The sequence below is a fragment of the Mauremys reevesii genome, unplaced genomic scaffold (genome assembly GCF_016161935.1).
Source record: "Mauremys reevesii isolate NIE-2019 unplaced genomic scaffold, ASM1616193v1 Contig6, whole genome shotgun sequence".
NCBI classification, from domain to species: Eukaryota; Metazoa; Chordata; order Testudines; family Geoemydidae; genus Mauremys; species Mauremys reevesii.
The window spans coordinates 1212130-1225355 of NW_024100873.1; the positions used below are offsets into that span (position 1 = coordinate 1212130).

Here is a 13226-nt window from a genome sequence, read left to right on the forward strand (position 1 = left end):
ACCATTGAAGATCTAGGCCTTGCTCCCTCCCAGCTCTGGGAAATCAGCAAACTCAGGAGAACAGGGGAGCTACAGAGTAAACTGGTTTGTAACCCTCACCAGAGCAGCCAGGCCTGAATCCCTGGGGTCATTCCGAAGGGAAGCCACTCACCTGATTCCCGCCTGTTTCTGTGATTCCTGACCCCTTCCTAAGCTATCAGATGTCCCAGCAGACGATGGGCAGCCTAATCCTCCCCAGTAGTGAAACTGACTGTCATTTACTGGGACGAATGATGAGCTGGTCTCTGAGCTGAACCTGAGGGGAGAGAGCAGAAAGATCCTCTAAAGAATCCATGGTACCTACAGAGAACCAAGACTGGGAACAGAGTTTGTTTGAGCAAGAGGTGAGCGACTGGACAATACTTATCTGATCAGTCAGTGCTCAGTGAGAGTCTGTCCATAGGCCCCAGGAACGTTCCTGCAAAGGAAGTAACAGAAAGTTATTAAGCAAAGCTCAGACTTTAAGGCCAGAAGGGACCATCATGATCATCTAGTCTGACCTCCTGCCCATTGCAGGCCACAGAACCTCACCCACCCACTCCTGTGATAGACCCATCTCCTGAGGATCAAGTCAATAATCCATTGGAAGGAGTTCTGGGGTGTTTTTGGATGCAGTGAAAGGGCTGTTTTAAGGTGTTGATCATGAAGTAATTTTATCCCCCAAATTACTAATAGGTTGGAGAAGCACAGATTGGTAGGCTGAACCTTTCCATTGCTCTATCAATGCTAACTCAGGAAAGCGACCCCTAGCACTGCTCCCTACACACTGTTTTAGTCACACTGTAGGTCTTGCTGGAACCGTAGGCATAACTAAGAGTATGAACCAGAGTAGGCTTTGGCAAAACAACAACACACAAGGTGTCAGCTAACCAGGAAAGCAAGTTCCTGACCTGAGAGGATGGTGCAGAAACACAGAGTTCTCAAGTAACTATGTAAACACCATAGGCATGCGCAGCCCATTTCATTAGAGTGTGCACCCTGGGAACCCCGCCCCTGCCCTAGTCCCGCCCCCATCCACTCCCACCCACTGACTCCCCCCCCCCAGAACCCCCTGCTCCTTGTCCCCTGACTGCCCCCCTAGATCCCTACCTGTCCCCTGACTGCCCCGACCCTTATCCACATCCCCTCCCCCCGACAGACCCCCGGGAATCCCATGCCCCATCCAACCACTCCCTGCCCCCTGACAGACCCCCGGGACTCCCGACCAATCCAACCCCCCTGCTCCCTGCCTCCCCCAGGGCCGGCTCCAGACCCCAGCGCGCCAAGCACACACTTGGGGTGGCATTTTGCTGGGAGGGTGGCAGGCGACTCCGGCAGACCTTCCGGAGGTCCCGCAGCTCCAGTGGACCTCCCGCAGGCATGACTGCGGAAGGTCCGCCGAGCCGCCTGCCGCCCTGCCGGCAAAATGCCGCCCAAGCGCACGCTGGTGCGCTGGGTCTGAGCCGCCCTGCAAATACATTCCCGCCCCGCCCCGAGAACTGAGCGTCCGGCCCCTGCCACCCAGCCCGGAGCGGAGCGCAAAGAAGCTCAGAGCCGTGGTCCGGTCCGGTCCCCTCTCATCCGGCCCGGGCTTGCAGAGCTTCTGTCCACAACCACAAACAGCTGCTGGAAACAACGTGTCAATGTGGAGCCGGGAGCGGGTTATAGCCAAGACTGGAACCGCCTCCTCTTAGGCTGGAACCGACTCTCCCACCTTGTTCCCCGCCCCTGCAGCCTGCTCGGTCCGCAGCTCCCTGGGGATTTCTCCCGCTGCGCCTGGCTTCCCTGCTGCTGTTTTCCCCAAGAACCAGCCACACCCTGGGTCTGGGCCCTTCCTCCTCCCTGGCCCGGGGACGGGGATGTGCAGCGGGGAGGGAGTTTCTTGCTTAGCAGGTTCCTCACAGGGACAGTGGGTGGGGTTGGGGTGGGGGGCAGGTCGGGTCGCTGCTGGGTGATTTCCAGGCTGGTTTCTCCACACTGCACCACAGCCTGGATTTTCAGACCGGCCCAGCACCCATTACAGGGGCCAGGGTGTGAAAAGAGCTCAGCTCCCCTTGCAAATAGAGTGGAGACGTGCCTCAGCCAAACACCAGTTACTGGGCTCAACAGGGTGCTGGGAGAAGGGAGAAATTCCACCCCCCCCCCCACACACACACACCCAGAGAGGCAGAGATGTAGCTGGTTAAAAGTGAAGGACTCAGCCCGCGAGAGACCCCTGGGGCAGGGGATCTGGGGTGCAGCTGAGAAAAGCTGAAGTAGGGTGGAAGGACTGAGAGGAGCGACAGGGCTGAAAGGGTCCCCTTTCCATGGGGTTGCTTGGGGGGCTGGCTGGCCCCATCCAAGATCTAAAGCTCTTGTGTTCATCCCCAGAGACAGGTTGTTGCTAAAATCCCCCCTCCTGACACCCAGCTTTGCCCACCGCTGCCCAGATCTCCCCTCTATCTACCCAAAAGAAAAGAGGGGAGTTGCTCCTGGTTGAATCCAATGCAGAGCCTACCTACCTTACACAGATCATAATAGTCTGTGCCATTCTAGCCACTAGACCAGGGGTTGGCAACCTTTGAGAAGTGGTGTGCTAAGTCTTCATTTATTTACGGTAATTTAAGGTTTCGCGTGCCAGCGGACAGAGCCCCAGATCGGCAGTGGACTGAACGGCTCAGCCAGCTGCCAGTCTGGGGTTCCGTCCGCCACCCCATGGCAGGCGAAACCTTAAATTACAATAAATTACAGGGGTTCCAACCATCCAGGCAGGCAGCGGCCTCTGCGGGGCCAGTGGCCGGGACCCCGGCTGGCAGCAGAGTGCCACTAAAAATCAGCATGCGTGCTGCTTCTCTCCTTTCTTGCCAACTCCAGTGATTAGTCTCTGGGATGAGCTCACGGTTAATAACATAGAGTGCTCTGTTCTCCTGGCAGGCCCCTGCTGCCAGTGTAAGAGGTGGAGCTCTGCAAGGCATCTGCAGCCGTAGCTCCACTCATGGGGCCTGCAGCTGGCCAGCACAGCTCACCAGACATATTGGAGGCTTGCTCTTCCCCCTTATTTCCTCTCCTGATGCTTCTCTTGATGGCACAGTACTAATGTAATGCAGTGAGTGACACCTGGCAGCCTGTATTGCTGGTCCCCATCATTCTGCTGCAATGCAGAGAGTGTCCATTAGGTGTCAGCATTACACAGCACATCCCCCTCCTCAATCAAGATCAGAAATGTGTTTTGTGCGACTCCCAGCAGTTCCAAGGACTTTGCAAACACTAATGGATTAGCGATTCTTTGCATTTATACAGAACCGATTATCCAAGGATCGCAAGGTGCTTTGGGTGAGCATGTTTACACCCATTTCACAGAGGACGAAATTAAGGCAGAGGCACAAACCAACACCCTGCCATGTTCACATAGTCAGTAGCAGCGCTAGGAACAGAACCCAGACATCCTGACTCAATCCTCTATTTTAACCATTAGACAACTTTCTCCCAGGGCTGGGTTTAAAATGGGTGCTCTGACCACTAGACTTCACTCCCCCAAAGCTGGGAAAAGAACTCAGCCTAAAAGAAGGCGCGTCTTCAGGATGCCTATGTCTACACAGCACACCTTAGGGCGCTGCAGCCGCAGTGCTGTAAGGTGTGCTGTGTAGTTGCATTTTATCAGCGGGACTGAGCTCTCCCGATGACAAAACAAAACTGCCCTGAACGAGGGATGGGAGCTTCATAGCCGGGAGCATGACTCCCAGCAATAAAGCACTGTCTATACTGGCGCTTTTCGGCACTAAAACTTTTGTCACTTGGGGGGTGTTTTTTCACATCCCTGAGCAACAAACGTGTTAGCACTGAAATTGCCAGTGTAGACACAGCCTGAGTCACAAAGTGGGACAGTAACTCCCCCACCGCAACATACAGACCAGCAACCACTTCTGTAGAAATCAAATTCTCTGTTTGCTCCCAGGATCCTGGTGGGCACTTTACCCTGCACCTGGGGAAGAGGGAGAAACACACTGCTCCTGCCGGCTTATCTTCCCCACACCCCTCATCCCCAGGGAACTGAATTTCAAAGTGATTGTCCTCTTCAGAAAGCGAAGTCCCCATGAAAAACGGGGGTTGAGCAGGGATGGTTTTGCTAGAAGAGATGCAGGTCTACAGACCCGGCTCTGCGCCAAAAAAAAGATTCTTCTCGTGCAGATAACGGGGCGGGAGGGGTCAGAGAGCGCAGCTGTTTACAGGAAAGATGTGCCCAAAACTCAATTTCAGTTACAGAAACTTGCCCCTGGCCAAATCAGCTGCTGATGGCTGCTACGGCAGTGGCGGGTCCCCTCCGCAGGACCATGTTTCAGTCCCACGATCGCACCCCCAGCCCTGGGTCTCTGCCCTGCCCCATCAAATCAAATCGTGACTGGGGGGCGGTGGGGGGTGTGTGTGAAAACTGTAGCAATCAGGAAAAACGATCGTGCCGAGCCCTGTCATTCCCCACGCAGCTCATCAGGGACCGGGGTGGGGTCTGGCCTCGCTCCCACAGGAACACGGGGTCTCTGCCGCCGGGACAGTGGGTGGGGGGTCTGCCATGCTCCCTTTCCAGTTAGCTCGCTGGGCCCCCCCCCCCCCCGCCCAAAAAAGATCCGACCTGCCCCCCACCCTGGTTTGCCTCCGGAAAACAAACCCAGCCAGCCTGGTTCCCAGCGCCCCCCCCCATCCACCTGCCCCAGCCCGGTTCCCCCAAACAAATACATTCCCGCCCCGCCCAGCCCCGAGAACTGAGCGCCCGCACCTGCCACCCAGCCCGGTGCGGAGCGGAGCGCAGAGAAGCTCAGAGCCCTGGTCCGGTCCGGTCCCCTCTCACCCAGCCCGGAGCGGGGAGAAGCTCAGAGCCCTGGTCCGGTCCCGTCCCCTCTCACCCGGCCCGGGCTTGCAGCGCTTCTGTTCACAACCACAAACAGCTGCTGGAAACAATGAATCAATGCGGAGCCGGGAGCGGGTTATAGCCAAGACTGGAGCCGCCTCCTCTTGGGCTGGAACCAACTCACCACCCTGCTCCCCGCCCCCGCAGCCTGCTCGGTCCGCAGCTCCCCGGGGATTTCTCCCGCGGCGCCTGGCTTCCCTGCTGCTGTTTTCCCAAGACCCGGCCACACCCTGGGTCTGGGCCCTTCCTCCTCGCTGGCCCGGGGACGGGGATGTGCAGCGGGGAGAGAGTTTCTTACTTAGCAGGTTCCTCACAGGGAGAGTGGGCTGGGGGGGCGGGGGGGGGGTCGCTGCTGGGTGATTTCCAGGCCGATTTCTCCACACTGCACCACAGCCTGGATTTTCAGACCGGCCCAGCACCCATTACAGGGGCCAGGGTGTGAAAAGAGCTCAGCTCCCCTTGCAAATAGAGTGGAGACGTGCCTCCGCCAAACACCAGTTACTGGGCTCAACAAGGTGCTGGGAGAAGGGAGAAATTCCACCCCCCACACACCCAGAGAGGCAGAGATGTAGCTGGTTAAAAGTGAAGGACTCAGCCCTCGAGAGACCCCTGGGGCAGGGGATCTGGGGTGCAGATGAGAAAAGCTGAGGTAGGGTGGAGGTAGGGTGACCAGATGTCCCAATTTTATAGGAGCAGCAAAGAATCCTGTGGCACCTTATAGACTAACAGACGTTTTGCAGCATGAGCTTTCGTGGGTGAATACCCACTTCTTCGGATGCAAGCAGTGGAAATTGCATCCGAAGAAGTGGGTATTCACCCACGGCTCATGCTGCAAAACATCTGCTAGTCTATAAGGTGCCACAGATTCTTTGCTGCTTCTGAACCAGACTAGCGGCTACCCTCTGATACAATTTTATAGGGACAGTCCTGATTGTTGGGTCTTTTTCTTATATAGGCTCCTATTACCCCCTACTCCCTGTCCTGATTTTTCACACTTGCTGTCTGGTCACCCTAGGTGGAGGGATTGAGAGGAGAGACTTGGCCCCATAGACATCCAAGGAGTGGGAGCCACCAGTGAAGGGCTTGGAGCAGCAGGGCTGAAAGGGTCCCCTTTCCATGGGGTTGCTGGGGGGGCTGGCTGGCCCCATCCAAAATCTAAAACTCCTGTGTTCATCCCCAGAGACAGGGTGTTGCCATAACCCCTGCCTCCTGACACCCAGCTTTGCCCACCGCTGCCCAGATCTCCCCTCTATCTACCCAAAAGAAAAGAGGGGAGTTGCTCCTGGTTGAATCCAATGCAGAGCCTACCTACCTTACACAGATCATAACAGTCTGTGCCAATCTAGCCACTAGACCAGGGGTTGGCAACCTTTGAGAAGTGGTGTGCTAAGTCTTCATTTATTTACGGTAATTTAAGGTTTCGCGTGCCGGGGGACTAAACCCCAGACCGGCAGAGGACTGAGCGGCTTAGCCCGCTGCCAGTCTGGGGTTCCGTCCGCCACCCCATGGCTGGCAAAACCTTAAATTACAGTAAATTGCAGGGGTTCCAACCATCCAGGCAGGCAGCGGCCTCTGCGGGGCCGGTGGCCGGGACCCCAGCTGGCAGCAGAGTGCCACTAAAAATCAGCATGCGTGCTGCTTCTCTCCTTTCTTGCCAACTCCAGTGATTAGTCTCTGGGATGAGCTCACAGTCAATAATATAGAGTGCTCTGTTCTCCAGGCAGGCCCCTGCTGCCAGTGTAAGAGGTGAAGCTCTGCAAGGCATCTGCAGCCGTAGCTTCACTAATGGGGCCTGCATAATGGCACAGTACTAATGTAATGCAGTGACTGACATCTGGCAGCCTGTATTACTGGTCCCCATCATCCTGCTGCAATGCTGAGAGTGTCCATTAGGTGTCAGCTTTACACAGCACAGTCCCCTCCTCAATCAAGACCAGAACTGTGTTTTGTGCGACTCCCAGCAGTTCCAAGGACTTTGCAAACATTAATGGATTATAGATTCTTTGCTTTTATACAGAACCGATTATCCAAGGATCACAAGATGCTTTGGGTGAGCATGTTTACACCCATTTCACAGAGGATGAAATTAAGGCAGAGGCCCTGCCATGTTCACATAGTCAGTAGCAGCACTAGGAACAGAACCCAGGCATCCTGACTCACTCCTCTATTTTAACCATTAGACAACTTTCTCCCAGGGCTGGGTTTAAAATGGGTGCTCTGACCACTAGACTTCACTCCCCCACATCTGGGTAAAGAACTCAGGCATCCTGAAGACCCACCTTCTTTTAGGCTATGGCTACACAGTGCACCTTACGGCACCGCAGCTGCAGTGCCGTGTAGCTGTACTTTATCACCAGGAGCGAGCTCTCCCGGCGATCAAACAAAACCACCCTGAACGATAAAGCGCTGTCAATACTGACGCTTTTCAGCGCTAAAACTTTTGTCAGCTGGACGGGGTGGGGGGTGTTCACACCGCTGAGTGACAAAAGTGTTAGCACTGAAATTGCCAGTATAGACACTGCTTTATCGTTCCCCACTGCAACATACAAACCAGCAACCACTTCAGTAGAAATCAAAATCTCTGTTTGCTCTCAGGATCCTGGTGGGCACTTTACCCTGCACCTGGGGAAGAGAGACAGAGAGAAACACACTGCTCCTGCCGGCTTATCTTCCCCACACCCCTCATCCCAAGGGAAACTGAATTTGAAAGGGATCATCCTCTTCAGAAAGCTAAATCCTTATGAAAAAGAAGGCATTGAGTAGGGATGTTTTTGCCACTAGTAAGGCTGTGTCTACACCGCCACTTTCAGCACTAAAACTTTTGTCGTTCAGGGGTGAAAGCTATTGGGGTGGGGGTTATCGCCAGGAGAGCTCTCCCCCAGCGATACAGCGTGTCTACACTGTCCACGTCACAGCGCTGCTGCGGCCGCATTGTAACGTGGGTAGTGTAGACATAGCCTAAGAAACATGACAAAGGAAGAGACGCAGGTCTACAGACCTGTCTCTGCTCCAAAAAATATATTCTTCTGGTGAAGATAATGGGGAGGGGGTGTCAGAAAGCACAGCTATTTAAAGGAAAGGTGTGTCCAAAACTCAATTTTAGTTACAGAGAGAAAGACAAGCGCACAACAGGGCCCTAAGCTCCTCCAGGTCCCAGGTCCAGGTCCCAGACACCACTACTATGCAGATAATTATGGATCTAAATCCCCTAGGCTGCTGTAAGGTCTCACCTGGGTTGCCAAGTCTCTTATGATATTTGGTCTTTTCAAAAGCCCAGCTCCCAGGGCCAAGCAGTTACAGGGGAATCTCAGCTTCCATTTAAAACAAAGCTACAGTTCCAGGCCTTGGGGATGCAGAGAAAAGCTCGAAAAGATGTGACCTGATTCCACCCTAAAGGCTCAACAACCAAGGCCTGTCTCTCTTACCCCCCTCCCACTCCAGGGCCATGTCTCTTCCTCCTCCCCTCCTGCTCCCCTTCGGGAGTCGCATCTCTTCCTCCCCGAAGAGTCCAGGTATCCCACCCCCAATATAAGGGCCACTCACCCAACTCTGGGCGGCGAGGAAGCACACAGCAGCAGCAGGCGGCGGCGCAGCTCTGCGGAGCTTTTTATACAGCCCTGAACAGTCGCCTGCGCCCAGTGATTGGCTGACAGCCCCGAGCCTTGAACCGCAGGTGACAATACCAGCCACGGGTTCCCCCTCCCAGCACTGGGCGGGGGTGTGGGGGCTGCACGCAGAGCATGCAGCAGTGTAATAACAGGAAACAATTGGGGAGTAGCTGCGGGTTGGGTAACCGCGTGTTTCTGGGAACTGAGTCAGCTGTTCAGAACCTCAGATTGACCTGGTTCTATTGGGGATCTGCACCCATCCTGCTCGCTATGGTCGGCCTGGGGCTGCTCTGGCTGGTGCTTGTGCAGCGCTCAGTCATAGCACCCCACTTTGTAAGGCCTGCCCCACACACACACACCCCGCCCCATTACAGTCGGACCTCAGAGTTGCGAACACCTCAGGAATGGACAAAGCATTATGGATGTTCTTTCAAAAGTCTACACCTGAACATTGACTTAATACAACTTTGAAACTTTACTGTGCAGAAAATATTCTTCTGGTGAAGATAATGGGGAGGGGGTGTCAGAAAGCACAGCTATTTAAAGGAAAGATGTGTCCAAAACTGTCAATCAATTCTTTGCTTTTATACAGAACCAATTATCCGCGGATCACAAGGTGCTTTGGGTGAGCATGTTTACACCCATTTCACAGAGGATGAAATTAAGGCAAAGGCACAAACCAACACCCTGCCATGTTCACATAGTCAGTAGCAGCGCTAGGAACAGAACCCAGGCATCCTGACTCACTCCTCTATTTTAACCATTCTACTGTGCAGAAGCAAAATGCTGTTTTCTAGTAGTGTGCGTTCAGCACAGCACTGCACTGCTCTGTATTTGCCTGGTTTTTGTTGTTGTTTTTTTCTCTGCTGCTGAGGTGTGTGGTTAACTGCTCAGTGTGTAACTCTGGTGTTGTTCACTCTGAGGTTCTACCGCACTCTGACTCGGTTCAACCCTTGCAGCTTGGTGGATGGACGCTCTTATTTCAGTTTAAATCTCCCTTGAATGTTTTAGCTTGTGCCAGTAAAGGGTACAGGCCGCCCCTTGTGGGACTAGCTACACCAGCACAAGCCTAAATCTAGGGCTGCCAATTTTAATTGGCCGTATTCTGGGAGCTTTCATCACATGACATAATCTTTCATTAAAGATTAATCTTCAATTCCTGAAGACTCTACGCCAATCCTGGAGGGCTGACAACCCTACTAAGCACCTTTTATACTGGCGTAACCATGTCCAGACTAAGGGGTTGTACGGCTTTAGCTTTCCCAGGGAGCTAAACCCTTCCGTTTCTGTGTGCAGATAAATCCAAAGGAAGTGGTGGTGGTGGGAGAGGAAGCAGGAGGAGGCTGCAGGTGGGAAATGCCCCAGAATCTGGTTTGGGGGCAGGAACAGATGAATGGAGCAGCTTTGCAGCAGGATCTCTGCCCCTCCTCCCCATGCACCATGGAGGAGGTTTCTAGTGGTAGAAAGTGAAGCAGTGGCCTGCAGCCAGCGATTCCCCTGCTCACGCACTGGCTGCCAGTGAGAATCAGCTCTAGAAATAGAAACTGCATCATCAGGAACAAACAGGGCCTTTAGCTTCACTTGGGTCCCACTGACACGTCCATTGGGGTCAGCGTTATGCGCCTGCGACTGAAAAGCAGCTGTCGGAACTGGGGCAGGTCCAGCCCGATGGCTCAAATGTGGGTCACAGAGGCCTGAATCTCTCTGTCCAGTTCCCGCTTCCCCCTCCCTGGGTGGCTCCAGGGCTGGTCACTTTCTCCAACTGCCTCCTCCAAATCTCCCCCTCAGGCCCTGTCACAGAGCCACAGGGTCTGGGCTACGCCCCAGCTTTTGAACAGTCTCTTGCAGGCCCCCGGTCAGTGGGCCAGGCCCCCAGGGGGTCTCACTCTCCCTTCAGGGTAGGCGCCTTCACTGGGAGTTCAGGGGATCTGGGTAGGCACGGAGGCTCCTGCATTGGGGGATTCAGGGGGATCTGGGCAGGGGGAGGCTCCTCCATCGGGGGGTCAGGGCAGGACCCAGGTATGGGGGGGTCCCTCCATTAGTGGTGTTCAGGGGGGATCCTGGCATCCGACACACTCTGCTTTGGGGGGCCTCCCCTACTTCATCCCCTTGCCCCAGCATGAAACCCCAAGTGAATGGCTCTGCGCTGGGCTGGGCACGGCCGGGCACCCCAGAGGCGGGGCAGGGTTCGCTCTCTGCAGGGAGAGGGGAGCTGTGGTGGTCAGTGCTCACACTGGCCCAGATCCTCAGAGGCTCCCATTTTGGAAGTGAGGCACCTAAGTACCTTTGGGTCTCTTGGCCTTGGGGCTTGCAAGAGTCAGGCTTGATTCTGGGTCTGAGGCCTGGCCATGCGGAGCCACCAGAGCTGCCCAGCGCCCTGTCCAGACTCTGTCTGGGAAGCTCAGCCCTTAAAGGCGTAGTCCTCAGTGCCACAGGAGGAACGGGGAGGGATCTCTGCTCCACAGCTCTGTACCAGCGACTCTGAGCCGCAGTGACTGCAATGAGGCTCCTTTTCCCCAGCTCTGGGTACCACACAAATGTGTTGCCTGTCTCACACCACAGTGAAATATTTTCCATCCACCCACGACAGGAAGCCAAAGCATCTCTGTACTAAGCCTGCTGAGAACGGGTCCTTCCTGTGCAGGAAAAAAAAAAACCCAAAACAAAACAAAACCCACCCTTCAAAGCAAGAGCAGAGCATCCACCTAGCGGGCTGCCCTGGGCCCACTAGACCAGTTCCACTTACAGCCCAACTTTCCCATGTAGACAAGGGCTGAGCCCCAGTAGGACTGAACACAGCACTGACGCAGCGCCCCCTAGTGGTGGAAGGAGGAAGAGCACGTGTATGAGCCCAGCAGGATGCTACCCCTGTGTGGGAGCAGAGGGGAACTGTTGGACTTGACTGGCTCTGTGCTCTCGGGCAGCCTGGACTGGGGTGTTTTCTGGCATCGCAGGGATGCCCTTTAGGCTTCCTGGAGGAGTTAATGGTCCAGGGAGACCGGACACAGGGACAGGAGTGTGTTTCCCCCCTCCCCCAGCTTGCTAATATAGCCCCACGCTGCTGGAAGTTCTCTAGCATCCACACACCAAAGGCTGCCTCGTGTCCTGCTGGGAAGGGAGCGGAGGGAACGTCTGGGCATCGAGCTCCCCCTCTTCATACTCTGCACCTGCCACTCATTGCATTCCTGCCCCACCAGCTCTGGGGGGCGATGGGCCGGCTGCCTCGTCCTCACACTTCATAGCGACAGCTTCTGCCTCGGCCTGCGATGGCCCATTGTGCATCCCCCCCCCCCCCAAGGCCCCACAGCACCTGAATTATGGCTCCTGTTTGGTGCTGTGATGATGCCAGTGCCCCTGCAACGCTGGGGGTGGGGACTTGTCCCAGACTCACTCTGTGAGTTAGAGGAGAGAGAACGGCTCTGGTGAGGCAGAAGGAGGGTGGGAAATGGAGGAGGCAGAGATCAGAGAGAACCTAGAAATTACCTGACTGGATCAGACCCATGGGCCCATCTAGCCCGGTATCCTGCCTCTTACAGTGGCAAGTGCCAGCTCCTGCAGAGGAAACCCCCTAGTGGACCGCAATGGAATAGCCTGTCCCCGGGAGAGTTTCTTCTCAACCCGTCAGCCAGAGGCTGGCTTGAGCCTGAAGCAGGGGATTGGAGGAACAATTAAGCTCCTTCAGGGCAAGTGACTGACAGAAGGTGGGTACATGGGAGAGGAGGAGGAACGGGGAAAGGCGGGAGAGGAGGCTGAGACAAGGATTGCAGATAGATGAGACTGAGGAAGGCTGGTCTTGTGATTAATGAACTGGGCTGGGATACAGGTGATCTGGAGTCAATTCTCAGCTCTGCCACAGACACCCTGTGTGGCCTTAGGCAAGACACTTAATCTCTCTGGGCCTCAGTTTCTCTACTTGTGGAATAGGGCCAGTTTGCCTGGTTAGGCTGTGAGCTCTGCAGGGCAGGGACTGTCTCACCAGGGTGTGTCTGCACTGGAGCTGGAAGGTGTAATTTCTGGCTGGAGCAGCCATACCCACGCTAGCTGCGATTGAACTGCCAGGCTAAAAATAGAGTGTAGCTGTGGCAGCAGGACTAAAAACCTAAGTACCTACCTCAGGTCTTGGTTGGGATTGTACTTGGGAGGCAGCTAATCCCTCCTATCACCCTGCGGCTAGCATTGGTATATCTCCTCAAGCTGGAAATTACATCTTCCAGCTTCAGCGTGGATGTACCCACTGTGTGTCTGTGCAGCACCTGGCACAATGGGGCCCTGATCTCAGCTGGGGCAGGGACTGTCTCTCGCTGCATGTCTGTACAGCACCCGGCACAACGGGGCTCTGATCTCAGCTGGGGCAGGGACTGTCTCTCGCTGTGTCTGTGCAGTGCCCTGCACAATGGGGCCCTGATCTCAGCTGGGGCAGGGACTGTCTCTCACTGTGTTGCTGAGCTCTGTGACTTTATCCTCACGCACAATTATTTCAAATTTGGTGACAATATTTACCTCCAGACCAGTGGCACCACCATGGGCACCCACATGGCCCCACAATACATCAACATTTTTATGGCTGACCTGGAACAACACTTCCTTAGCTCTCGTCCACTCACACCCCTTCTCTGCCTATGCTACATTGATGACATCTTCATCATCTGGACCCATGGGAAAGAGACTCTGGAAGAATTCCACCACAATTTCAACAGCTTCCACCCCACCGTCAACCT

General features: G+C 55.0%; 1 protein-coding gene across 3 annotated transcripts in view; it reads left to right on the top strand.

Annotated features, from left to right (window-relative positions):
• Positions 1 to 13226, top strand: part of LOC120394448 (C-type lectin domain family 2 member B-like) — a 1239960-nt gene that overhangs the window by 1027035 nt on the left and 199699 nt on the right. The window lies entirely within an intron of this gene.